Source organism: Bidens hawaiensis, unplaced genomic scaffold (genome assembly GCF_021521415.1).
Source record: "Bidens hawaiensis isolate Kalapana, Puna unplaced genomic scaffold, B.hawaiensis_p1.1 tig00033237_1, whole genome shotgun sequence".
NCBI lineage: Eukaryota > Viridiplantae > Streptophyta > Magnoliopsida > Asterales > Asteraceae > Bidens > Bidens hawaiensis.
Window position 1 is genome coordinate 206,045 of NW_027495700.1, and position 14,138 is coordinate 220,182.

At 37.1% G+C, this 14,138-nt stretch overlaps 1 long non-coding RNA gene across 1 annotated transcript; it reads right to left on the reverse strand.

The window, feature by feature from the left end:
* Nucleotides 1–5,175: 5,175 nt before the first annotated feature.
* On the reverse strand, nucleotides 5,176–5,825 carry LOC143584686 (uncharacterized). Its single transcript, XR_013144399.1, has 3 exons — nucleotides 5,787–5,825; nucleotides 5,336–5,370; nucleotides 5,176–5,233 (listed from the first exon to the last, which is right to left on the reverse strand). It is a non-coding gene; the product is annotated as an uncharacterized LOC143584686 (long non-coding RNA).
* Nucleotides 5,826–14,138: the final 8,313 nt, after the last annotated feature.

Genomic DNA, 14,138 nt, shown 5'->3' on the forward strand with positions numbered 1-14,138 from the left:
GAATTAGAAAGAATTAAGATTAAATTATATCTCTGATGCTATTATGATCATCAAGTTAATGCTTTCCAAGAAGAAGAAACAAGTACACACTAAGTTGATCCAAACCATGTGTGGTTGCTTTTCTTGACAACTTATTTTTACCAAAATATGTTACGTCGATTAAAAAATATGTTAGGGGTTGATTCACGAAGTTTCTTAAATACTTATGAGGATTATCTACTTATCTACTTATACTATTAAAAAAAGACTTTTTCTGTAACACATGACCCTTTCTATTGGGACATTTGACTCATTTCCATAAACACAAAACATTCCTAAAAATTTCTTGGTAATATAATAATTCAAAAATAAATTAAAATATTAACCCTCCTTTATTCTATCGATTCCACATATGTTGCACACCAAACCCTATTTTTCACAAAAACACTATCAATCGTCCACCTTCTTCAGTGTTTTGTTCTCTCCATAAAAAATCAACAATCCTATTAACCTTAAATAAAACATTGGGTAATCTCACCTTAATCTATTGCATAGATTTCTTCGATATTCTTCAATTCGAATCATCCACTACCTAATTTGTGTCTTAGAGAGTGATGAATCAATTACCGATTTAGGGTTCATGACACAATTAACCAACAAACAATTTAGGGATTACGGTTATGGTTCTCCATTTTAAAGCCACATGAGCCCAATTATGGTTCATGTAAGTGAGGGCATCAACGATTATGTTTTTTCCAAAATTATAAAATAAAAATATAAATTAAAAGATAAAATTTCTAATAAAAGATCGATAAAAAAGTTGAATTTAAAACATTGAACATCAAAAAAAAATAGAAAACAAAAAATACATAAAAAAAACAAAATAGCTTCCTAGAGCATTGAATTTACCCAATTCCTTCATAATAAGATCATTTTCTTTTTCAAATAGCAGCACTATGTCCCTGGCCGTAGATGAAGTCCTAAAGTCCTGGTAATGAAATTTCAAGTTCTTCATCCTTTGTTTAGCCATTTTCACCTGTGTCGCCGCCTCGATACTATTTTAAGGATCGAAGTACTAAATTCAGCACCAGCGTCATAAGTTGTTCTTTTTTCTCAGTCCCTTCCGTCTGGTCGATGTGAGCCTTGTGGTGCCTCTTCTATCGCTTCATGTTTGAACAAGTTTAGGAGCCCTATATGACCATCCAAGATAGCGGAGACGTATGCGTTGGACAAACTACTTTTCTTATGCTTTGGCATGTTGCCGCCTCTGATGAAATTAACTCGAGCAATTTCGAGCACGACTTGAGTATTTTCCACAAATAGCCCTCGTCAAACATTTATACCACCCTGTACCTAATTAACACATCAGCTTTCCATTCTTCACATGTGAATTCGTAAACTTGGATATCATCATTCCCACTCAGTCGCATTCAAAAATTGTTTTTGTTACGTGGATTCGTAAACAATCAGACATATTTGCGAATTTGTGACATTCTTCAATTTTCGAACCAAAAATCCGACATGCTATTATTATTATTATTATTATTATTATTATTATTATTATTATTATTATTTTAAATGTATGTTGTTACCCGTCGCTCGCATTTATGGCATTCATTAACGAATAACGAAAGTGTTGGATAATTACACTTTACCCCTTATTAAACTAATTTCAAATATTTTCTTTTATCTCAAACTACATGCTGTCATTTTGAAACAATATTTAAGTTCCAAAAACTAGCTCTTTGTTGAGGGACTGTTCTTGCCTCTTCTCCAAACTTTTGAAATCAGGAACTTGTTCAACCTACGATTAATTTGGAACTTGATAGAAATACCTATCTATAGAGGTAGGGTACCAACAAGACCCAAATACCCTTAAGTATCACCCGCGGGTCGGAGGAGTACTCCTCATAAGACACCCGCGGGACGTATGGATCACCCGCGCAACTTAATAAAGGAAGAACAACCTTACACCATGCACGGAAGCATCCAGACACCCTCAAAAGTCATCCGCAGGGAAGTATCCCTACCTGCCAGGATGACCAGAATGTAATGTCAAAGGACAGTTGTAATTAACTAATTACCTTCTAGAAGAATTACCAAGATCCTTTCTTGGAGAATACGTGACCCGTCGACCAATGAATGGAGGCAGCTAGCCAGGTTGTTATAACCATGCACATGGCCAGGGTTATCTCATCTTATCAAAGAGATACACGTGTCCATGTTGTTATAACCATGCACATGAAACATATAGCTCAACCTTTTATATGAGGGCACGTGTCCAGACGATTACGGAGGATCTTCTGGAACGGGAAAGCTATCCCAATTATATTCCCACACTCTTCGGCTATAAATACCCTCACAATCTCCTTGATGTGTTCATTCACTCCCAACTATTTACTCTAAATACTTAAGTACCTTTTCTCTATTAGAACGGTACTTATTCTCACGCCGGAGGGTGGCTACGGGAAGACCCCCCTCTTGTCCTTCTCGTAACGAGCTCACAGTGTGTGTTTTGCAGGTTTCTGTCACTGGACTTTGGGAGATTAAGCTCATATCGTTGTTGGTTGTTATTGTATCTTACCCTATAGACTCATTGGATCTAGGACCCGTTAAGGGGAGTAGATCCGTGTTTCTTCATAATTCATATCATAAATTATTTAATCATGTCGACTCAAAATACCAGTTAAACCTTTGTAATTAAAATTGTTTGAAGTATGCATTTCGTGCAAGTATAGAAGACTAATTAACAGAAATTATAAATAATCAATCATGATACGGAGCTATAACATGGAACTTCTAAAATTATAAGTCATACTGGTATAGTTATGATTAAAACTGTCATGTTGGTATTGGTACCATATCTCACAAGTTGTAATAAAAGTTGCACCCACAACTGGTGGCGAACCCAGGAAAAAAATCTTGTCGGAAGAGGGTCGATATCAAAATTTTATAGTGTTAATCAAGAATTTAACATATATGTACCTTTATTAATATATTTCATAGGCCAGTCCACACTTGCACCTTTGGTGTAGGTCCGCCACTGCCCACAATGTCATTGTTATTTATTGTTTTGTAGTTGTGCATGTAATTCATTCCTAATTGTTAGTGAAGGAAAGCTAATTATTTAGCACCAAAATACTTTCTATGACCCTTGCTATTTGCTCGTTACTAGCGGAATAGGTAATTTACATCTACTTGTAGTGTTTTAGATTTCATTTATAACTGCATAACTTTCCAAATCATATAGAGATCATTTTTGAAAAAAAAATACATATTTCGCATACTGTGTAATCTATAATTGGACAAGACAAATATTTTTAAAGAATGAGACCATCTGAAATGTGAAATTCGAAGTATGAAATTTGATGGTGAAACTAGATTAAGTGAATCTGTGTATAGGTGTCGAACCAACATAAAGGTTGGGATGAAACGTCGCAACTTGGTAGAGGAGTTAGCGTATGACCACCTTGGTTACCTTGGGTACCAATTTTACTTCGGTAGCTGTCCCAATAGCTACCGAATTTCCTCAACCCCTACCGACTGTCAAAGTCACTACCGAGTCATTACCTGATTTCAAATTTCCTACCGAACGACAATAAATTTCAATGATCTTTTCTGATTTAGTACCATTTCAAGCAGCCTTTTACCTTCCATGCCAGGGACGTTGTCACTAGGACCGCACAAGTGCCCAACCCCTTGAGCATGTTAGGTATTGCCTCGGACCACTTGCAACTGCCTCATAAGTCATAGCATATGGAGGTTTCTCAATACCGAAGTCACAATAGTCTTGGGCAGGTGTGTATTCAACAATTCCTAACTTGAAATAATATATATTCTGAATTTTAATTTGAACTACAAGTAAATCCCATTTAAGCAAATGACATAATATTTAAATTTCCATTCTTCTAAAAATTTTCCTACCATATACCATGGACCAAGTCAATGATGTTTGGTTTATATAACAATTGATCACATATTGAAGTGTAGCACCCTAAATTTAATATGTTATTTAGTGTAAAAAATGGTCTAGAAATCAAAGGACTGTTTATGAAAGAAAGCGACAGATACGTTGATATTGAAGGGCTGATAGGTCTGAACAAACCACCATTGATTGCGAGTTGGGTTAAAGTCTGTTGAGCGGAGAAAGGTATATAACCGAAGGGCTAGCAGGTCTGGAAATCAGAGACTGTTCACAAAAGAAAAAAGAAGAAAACAAGACCGGGTTACAGATTAAACCGAAAAGTGATGTCTGTAAATCATGCAATTTCCTAACTGTAGAACAATGACTAATGTGGCTGCAATTTAGTTTCATAAACACACAAAAAAGTACCAAATGGATAAAAACATATGATCTATTCTACTTTAAAATTTTGTTATAACATACAAAACCACTCAAGTTTGATTATTTATATTGCACAAGAATTGATTTAGGATAATGAATTGCAAAAAATGAAAGAAAAAAAAACAGGATCAAAACATTTGCAATCAACAGATTTCTTCTTATTGGATTTGATTAATACAAACTAATCAACCGTGTTATATATACAACACAGATCAATTACATTAATCCTACTACTAAAACTAATTACAATTGAAACCTAACTTACTAACTGGACTTTAAATTAATCGGGATTAAACCCAAACATGAAAAAGGTTGTCTCGAAATCCATATATCAACACTAAAACTAGCTTTATAAGTTATTCGTTTCCATTTCACTAAGACGAGTACTTATCAGATTCGTTGAGTATCCGGATGTCACAAAATTAGCGCTCTCCACAGGATTTCTTTGAGGAACCGCATGTCTAATTCAAGAAAAAAAGAGTTGCGGATAAGCTCATTTACAGTCACATAACAAACAACAGTGCCATTTCGGATAGATAAGCTTTTATTTTGGCTCACCTCCTAGTCACTGTATCAATATTAAGAAAGCGGCGCAGCTTGTTGCTCGCTTACCCATTATCCAGATGTAGTTTGGTTGGTGTTAAATGTTAATGAGTCTAGAACAGGCTCAACATTAGTCAACACACTCCTCCTTTTCCTCTTCCTTAATTTCCCGTCAATTCCAAATCAATCTACAAATTAACAAAGCTACCAAATCGAGCATTTGGAAGACAATGGATCTAAGTAGTTAAAAATATTCAACATTTATTGTTACCTTAGGAACAATTTCATCACTGCCGAACTCCAACGTTGGGTTGGATCCAAGTTTAGGTGAGGATACACGAATCTAACTACAGTTAATTGAAATTTCTGAAATGAAAGAAATGAAAAGGTCAGATAATAAGTATTGTTTAGTTTAATAGAAAGAATAACTGATCGTTGGGGAAATAACCACCAACATGATCTACTTACCAACGTGTCCTCGATGATATTATCCAACCCCGCGCCTGCACAAAAAGCAAAATATTAACACTCTCAATTAAATTGCATTTGATCAAAAGGGCCCATATGAGAAAAAGAAAACACCATTATTGCTTGTAGTTTTGTTGTCAATTATGTTCTTAATAGCAATGAATGATAAAAGACAAATCATAAGAATCATGATCGATTTTACCTAAAAATTATACAAATTTTTTTTGTGGTTTAAAATAGGATAAAATTGTTTTCTTTCAAAGCTTTATTTTGACATCCCAAAAATCAATTCCAAAAATTGCCTTTGAGTTTTAGACTCAACCGCAATAATTGTTATATATATCTTGCTCAAAGTTTCATATTTATCTTCAAAACTAAATTTAAAAAAAACGTTATATGAAATTGATCTAAGGGGTTAAGATTAATAAAATTTTTATTTAATAACAGTTACCTAAAGGGATGCCTTCTGAAATCCTATGAACAATCACCGGGTCGCTTTTCAAAACACTGCAAGATGTTACCGATCATTCTTCAATACCAATTCTAATTAATTAAAAGAATTTAACACCAAATTATACCAATTTTGCGAGATCATCAGGAGGCCTGTTTTCATCAAACATTATGATGGCTGCAGTGGTCTGTTGAATATATATTACCGGATGAAAAAAATGATAAAGATCAGTAGGGTTTTATAATAGTAATTAGTAAGTGTAACGCAACAAAGATATGATATCTTTGCATTTAATTGATATATTCCTATTCATTTTTCATTCTAACCCATTCCTTTTACTACTATTTGTATATTTCAACATATCTATATGTTCATATTTTAAAGCAATTAATGCTATGTTCTTTTTCTTTTATAGCGTAACTATCTTTCAATATGCATAGACGAGCAAGAACATACATGTTAATTAAGTAAATTTTCGGCTCTAAAAACTACTTTAAATATGCTTACAAACTTTTTAACTTTTCTGTATGTATGAACTAGTGAAGCTATTAAATCTAAATGACTAAACTTGTCGGATTTGAGTTTTTATATGTGGCAACGATCTAGTTCAAGATTTGTCTCATCCTTTGGCAACTTTTTCTATGGTGATTAATCTTGATTCTAAACTTGTTGGATTTGAGTTTATATATGAGCTAATTAATTACTAGTGTTTTCTAGTTAAAATTAATTAATATATTCGTAAGAGTTATCATATGAAGTAAGAAGGCACTACTAGAAAAATGAATCTCACTGACTAATGAATCAAATGATCATTAATACAAAAATTATTCGTTAGTCATCTAAACAACAATCATACTCAGTAAATCCAATTAATAGCAGAGCTATATATAGGGTCTAGGGATAGAGAGACTGTTTTCAAAGAAGCCCCAGCACTAGTTGATGACCGTCGTTTGAGTCATGCAAAAACCTAATTAACCTAAGTAGCTAGGATAAGTAAGGTATCATATCCACTAGGAGTATGTGGTCAATGCAAATCGTGTAACAAATTCAATATTATGAATTAACAAGTTTTAGTGCTAATCACACAAGCAAATAGTTTAGTTTATAACTAAGCAAACGAACAAGTAAGCAAGTTTCAATCAAATAACAAAAGCAAAATCGCACCCGGGACTTCAAGTAAGTAACTTACAGTAATCTCATGAAATCTAATAGATTAATTATTAACGGTTAAATATAGACTGATCAACTAGACAAAATCTTAGGCATCAATAATCGCTTTACACAGTGACTCAGTTTAGGGAAATTATATGCTTTATCGTGTTCAACCTAATCAAACAACCCTATGACCAATTATTATAGCAACTGGCAACTAATCGTTCAGATCAACGTAAACCAAAACCGATTGAACACACAAAAATACTAAACATCAATAATCATAGATTAACCATAAACAATTATACATAAACGTTCTTCGCTACATGAGATAACTGAAATCGTTACAAACTTTACATTCCTGGTTGAGATTCTAAGAGTTTAGCCGCGTCTCGGCATCGTGGAATCTTCAATATGGATGATATAGAGCATGTAGGTGGTATCGGTATAGTCCGGTATGGTAGACTCTGCCTTCTTGAGCTCTGGAAATCGCCTGCTTGAAGCGTGTGAAGATATGGTCGAGTTATGATGAAAATTGATATAGACCCTAACACCCCGTCTGCACTACCCATCACGATACGCGATGGGTTCTTCTGTGGTCCATCACGTATCGTGATGGACCCTCGTCAAACTTCAATAAACTGCCCATCGCGATACCCGATGGGTCTTGTCACCGACGAACTTCTTTTGTCTTTTATTTTTTTGCGTGCCAGACGTCTCGGGCCTTCATCTCGTGCCTCAACAGGTCCAAATTAGATGCTTTAACGTATATGACCTGAAATACAACAGACACGTATGATGTTTCATAGTTCTTACAATAAATGATTAAAACTAATAAATAAACGAACTAAAGCATATATACATTAACCAACCATCACTTCCCCACACTTATCTTTTGCTTGCCCTCAAGAAAACTCTAAAGCAAACATCAACCTCCATCTTATGGATGTAAATTATCGCCATTAATACTACTAAGTTTAAGGTCATACCCAACAGACTAACACTTTCTAGATTGACATCCCACAAATAAGGCTAAATGGTACTGTAAAAACAATAGAGCCGCCCAGACGAGTGTACTTTTTGTGGTCAATTCACACATTATCATACCCCTCATAATATAACATCTCTCCTCTCGGTTTAATACCTGGACTAGCAAAAGATGTGCTAGTGTCTCTCTACCCTCTATACCAAGTATGAACAACTCTCCACCCATATAAATGCTTTGACACAAATGCAAATCAAGAGGGCTTAAAACGAGTTGTAACGGGGCTAGGTGTAAGGGTATGGAAGGGAATTTTTTCAAGTAGCTCAAACGATCCGATCCGGCTTATTACAAAACAACTAAATAAACAGTGATATAACATAAACACTTATTTCAAATTTTTTTTGCCAAACAAACACAAACAAACTGCTAAATCTCGAGACATGTAGAAGCAAGCTTCTCACAAGTGTAAGACATAGGTCTTTTAAGAGTTATAAAAATCATTTTCTGTTACTTTTATTAAAACAATTACCGAGCGGAATTAAATCGTTTCATAATAAATTTTGTTAAACAAGTAAAAACGTTAAAAGACTTAACTCACTTTCGTAGGAATCACGATTGCATTTAGCGTATGCGACAAGCCCTTTAACCCTCCCAATAGCCCGGGAGGACGAGTGAGGTCTCATGAGGGTTTATAGTGAACTACACACACAAAGTTCGGTTATAACATAATATACAAATAAATAAAACACAGTCGACATCAAAAGATATAAATACATATAAGACCAACTAGTTACCCATACAAAATTCCCAATATAATATTAATATTATACAAACCATGAGAATAAAAACAAAATAAAGAAAAAAGGGTAACCAAAAATCTACTATACTGGTGGGGTATCATATATACCATCCTGCGGGTTCACAATCTGCTCCACTGTGATAGTCAATTAAGATGGGAGCGGTACCTGCGAAGCAACAAACAATAATCTAAAATAATCATCATGGTGGGCCAGGTGGGCCCGCTTCTCCTGTCTATGAGTTCGAGCCTCCTCCCTCTCGGCCCGAGCCTCCTCCAGCATCTGTCCCTGCTGCTGAAAAATCATATCGAGTGTAACATGCCGCGACTGCGGTGGTGGCTGTGACGATGAAGATGATGCCTACCTCAACGGATGCTGCTATTGAAGACGCATCATGCGCGGGATCAGTACATGCTGCCTATGTGTTGGGATCCCCATCTGTAGTGATGTGGTAGCAGCTGATCCTGCAGGCGGTGGTACCTGTGCTCCCTCTGTGGTCCCTCTCTGAATATCGGTGGATCATGCAACACCCAAATCCCGGCCTTCGAGCGTCCTTCAGCCCAAATGTCACTTTAGCCGGTCCCGGGGTGAAGAACCCGACCAGACATCTGTCGAATACCCCCAAAGTATGTGCAATTCATGTGATATACGCCCCAACGATAACTGTGCCGTCGCCCCCTGCAAACTCCAACCTCTACCAAATGACGTGAGGAGCAGCATCGCAATGTTGGCCTCCCTGCCCGAATGACGAAGGCACAATAGATCAAAGTTGCTACACTTATCGTAGGCCGAATGACGGCCAGTGACAGTGTAAGAAACAATACGATGCACGTACCGATGGACGGGTCCTGAATAGAAGACGCCACTACAGAGCTCGAGTGGGCCACGTCCGTGATCTGCCCCAAAGCTGAGCTAGCTGAGCCTCGGTCAACCAAAACTCCTGTGGCTGCTGTGACTGTATAGTACACCCACAGAAACTCTGCAAAAACGTGGGATCCTGAACCTCCTACCGCGTGTAAAATCTCGTGGCCAAAGCAAAGTCCAGGACTGACATCTCATACACGTGTCGTCCGAGTGAGAATGACACGGCAGTCGGCTCGGCGAACTCGGTGTTCGTGAATCGAAAGGTCTAGTAGAACTCGCGTGTGAGCTCGACATATGATATCGAGTCACACTCGAGCACCGTAACCACCAAGCTAATATTGAGAAACCCTCTGAATCTGATCTATCTTAGATCTAAGGATTTGATTAACTATTAACTAGATCTAGTTCATAGTTGCTATTGATTATATGTTATATGTATATGTTATAGTATTAATTGTATGTATGTGTATGTATATTAATTAAGATGAAGCTTGAGAGAAATCTGGATAGAGGTTCGTTAGGTTAAATCTCAAAACTTTAATTATGAAAAGGATGAACCTCTATATATAGGAAGATGGGTCTAGTTCGTTACACATTCCGTAACGAACCAGGCACCCACTTCGTTACAATACATTAAATAGATAAACTTAACGAACCACCCCCTGATTCGTTAAACATCCATAACGAATCAGGAGGTAACTTAACTTATGGTCTAGTTCGTTAAACATCTTTAACGAACTAGACGGTTACCTTAACGAACTAGCTTAATATCTTAACAAATATTACATTAAATAAACGATAAATACATAACGATGATTACAAAGACTCGAGACGCAAAACCGTGTATTAACAGACACCCCCTCGTCTTGAGCTCTTTGTCTTTATTTTACTTGAAGTGTCTTGTCTGCCAATCTCTGCAGCTGTGAATACCATGTTCATGACACACACGAACGACGCGTTGAAATTGCATTGCTCGGTCATAGTCTTAACGACGCTCTATCAATATCTTATTCTTGAATAGCACGTCATTGTCGGTCTCTGTCAAGTTCACGAGCCACATCGGATCAATGATCTTTACCAGCTCGGTCTTTAAGCCTTTACCCAACACAATGACGGCCTCGCCAGTTCGGTTGTCGTAGTACCAGCGGATAAATACATATGTTAATTCAGCATCTTCACCGGTACACGCTTCATTCTATTTGGCGGCTTTACCTTAAAAACCAACTTCCTCCAACCCGTCCTTGGATCAATCTCATTGATACGCTTGTGAGTTGGAACCAGTGGCTTGAAAAATTTAAACCCATGGCTGACCTCGAACAACAGATGTTGATGAAACCAATCTGTATATCGATTTCCTCCACGGTTCATAAGCGGTCGACACGCGAGGGTCCGAACATCCCAACACGGTAATGAGAGAACATCAGTAATCTTTTCATAATACTGGATGCCGTTCTCCCATTTGACAATGCAGACCTTTAAATCAGAATCATAAAGCCATGAAATAATGTCACCTCGCACTTTAGATACGGTCTTAAAGGATGTCATTTGATTAGCTTGAGCGCGAGCGACATCTTCCATCTTCTGCTCTTTATCCACATAACGATAGGCATCAATAATCTTTCGAGCTTTCTTGTCTCGATAACCAAACCATCTCTGAATGTCAGCAACAGTCGAATCTTCGATAGAATCAAATCTTGTATCAACCACACGTTTGCCCTTGGATACTTTATCCAGATGATCTTCTGCTGCTTTGACGGTTTCATCAGATAAGAGCACCCTGATCAACATTGGTGCGGTTTCATCAGTAAAGATAGGAGCACCCTGATCAACATTGGTGTGTTGGAATAAATCAGGGTATTCCTCTGCAGTCATATCCTCAATCTCCACCTCCTCGTCTTCATAAATAAAGGGCGTGTTCAACTCAACAGTCGGATCATTTAAGATCACTTCGTCGTTCTCAACTTCCACATCATCCTCAGCTTCTAACACGGTTAATTCATGATCATTCAAACCAAGCAGTATCAAAATCTGCTCTCGTGTTAGTGACCTCTCAACAAATTGTCCCACCTCAATCTCATCAGCATTGACTATACTTCTAACCACCCCCGATCCATCAACAAAGATGACTGTATTATCCTTGATCATCTAAATGGGTTTAGTAGCCGTATAATCACGATAAACAATAATCTGCTTCCCCGAATCATTGACGGGTGGTCCAATGGACAACCCTTAAGTGATATAAGACCATTTAGTAACCATGCATACAATCGGTTTATTTTGTGTAAATAGTCGAATATGGTTACTCATATAATTGTAGGTAGGAGAAGATAAAGGATGTAATTACGAGAATGTGGGCGAAAACGGTGAAGAAAACGGAGTTGAAACGAGAAAGATATGAAGAAAACAAGAAAATGAGAAACAGCTCCACCGTGGGCCACGGTCTGGACCGTGGCCACGATCCAACTGATCAAAAACGACAGTTTACACCGTACCGTGGCGTTCTGGAGACCGTGGAGACCACCGTGGGCCACGGTGGGAACCGTGGGCCGCGGTGCGGAGCTGTAAATGCCGAAAATACTTGTTTTTATTCCGTTTTTGGGTGTCTTTTCATCTATCTAACACTTTGGAACGACCGAGGGGCGATTTTTGGGTCCAAGAACAAGACTTTGGTGATTATAATTATTTTTTTGGGTTTATGATTCGTTCGATTATCTTAAGTGAGGTGATGATTAATCTAACGATGTGTGGCTAGTACTCTGTATGTTTTCTCCCGAGTTGGAAGGTTTTCTAATTGGATATTGGTTAATCGTTTATGTTATTGATGAGATAGTATTTTGATCATATGATTATTTTGCTATGGTGATTGTGTGTTTCTTTTGTAATTGTTAGTATGGTATAAATTCGTGTTCTTGACTATCCGTTCTTGGTGCCATAGGCAATCGAGATTTAGTAGAAGAGAATTAGGGTTAACAATACTAAACTGATTTTTGAGTGACAACCTTGCGTTTTTGTAATCCAAGTACTTAGTCCTCTCTTATCACATCCAAACGCATTTTCACGAACTATAATTGTTTAGTTCATCTCACAAGTAAACATATTAACTTTATCAATATTGGAAACCTGAAATTGGGAGAGAGCATTGTTTCTCTATTGTTTAAAACTTGTTTAATTATTTCAGTTATTTTCATTAATTAAAACCAAACAACCAACTATTTGAAATTACTTTTGCATTTAGGTTAATTTAGATAAATAACAAAATACTTGGCAACTCTATTTTCACAAACTCCCTGTGTTCGATACCCGCTTACCGCTATCTAACTAGTTGTATTCGGTTTACTTTTGAGTGAGTCTTTGACCTTACGTCAAATTTTGGCGCCGTTGCCGGGGAATTGAGAAAGTTTAAATTGAATGAGATTGAGGAAATCCGGGATAAAGCGTATGAATGTTCTTCCACATACAAAGACAAACTAAAGAAAGTCCATGATGCAAATTTGAGAAAACGGACTTTTGAAGTGGGTCAAAAGGTGTGGTTGTATAATTCAAGGCTAAAGTTATTTCCGGGTAAGTTAAAGAGCAAGTAAATGGGCCCATATGTCATCACCAAAGTGGGTTAGTTTGCTGATGTGGAGATAGAAGATGTTCAAGAGCAAACAAAACAAGTGGTGAACGGTCAAAGACTTAAACCTTACTTGGAAGGAAAGGACATCAATATGCTCGATGTGGACCGGGTGAGTTACTTGTTACGCTCACCGGATGAGGAAACGAATTAAAGGGCCAAGGTATGTTGTATATTTTAGTTTAGGTTAATTTAGTTTTTTTTTTACTTAAAATTGGTTTTAAATATTACCTTCCTCGTTTTGGAGGTTGTCCAAATCAAGTGTGGGGAAGAAGGTTCGGGGAAGAAGATGAAAAGGGCGAAGCTACAAGACATCGGTGTATATCTCGTGAAGTGGATAAGCGAAAACCGCATGTGCTTTCTAAACATGCCAGTTATACCGACAAACTTATGGAGATGGAATGTAATTTTTCGGGCATTCGTTGGAAATACATTGGGTAAGTGTGCATTGATACCACCATAGCGTATATCAGGTACGGTCTGGCTGAAGACCTTTAAACTTAGCGCTCTCGGGAGGCAGCTTGAGGATGTAGAGTAGTGTATTTTGTTTGGGTATTTGTTTTGGGTGTGTTTGTGTTTTGATAGGTTCTCCAATTCAATCATCATGGATGCAATAATTCAAGTGTGGGGATGTTTGCAATATTCCCTGTGAGATATCAAAGAGTCTATGAAATGCGTTCATTCTGGTTAAAGCGCAACAGCCACACATTACAAACACATGATCAGGTGCATGTGTTTATCTATCCTGTGTCTTATTTGTTTTCGTGTACTTGGTGGTGTGAAATATTTGTGTTGGAAATGGTGTTATTTGTCGAGTCAATTAGGTTGTTAGCCGTTCATGGTTTGCGGGTGGTATTTCTCGAGTTTAGATTATAAATTGCACCATACATTGGGGACAATGTATCCCAATTGTGGGGATGAGGAAAATTCTGTTTATT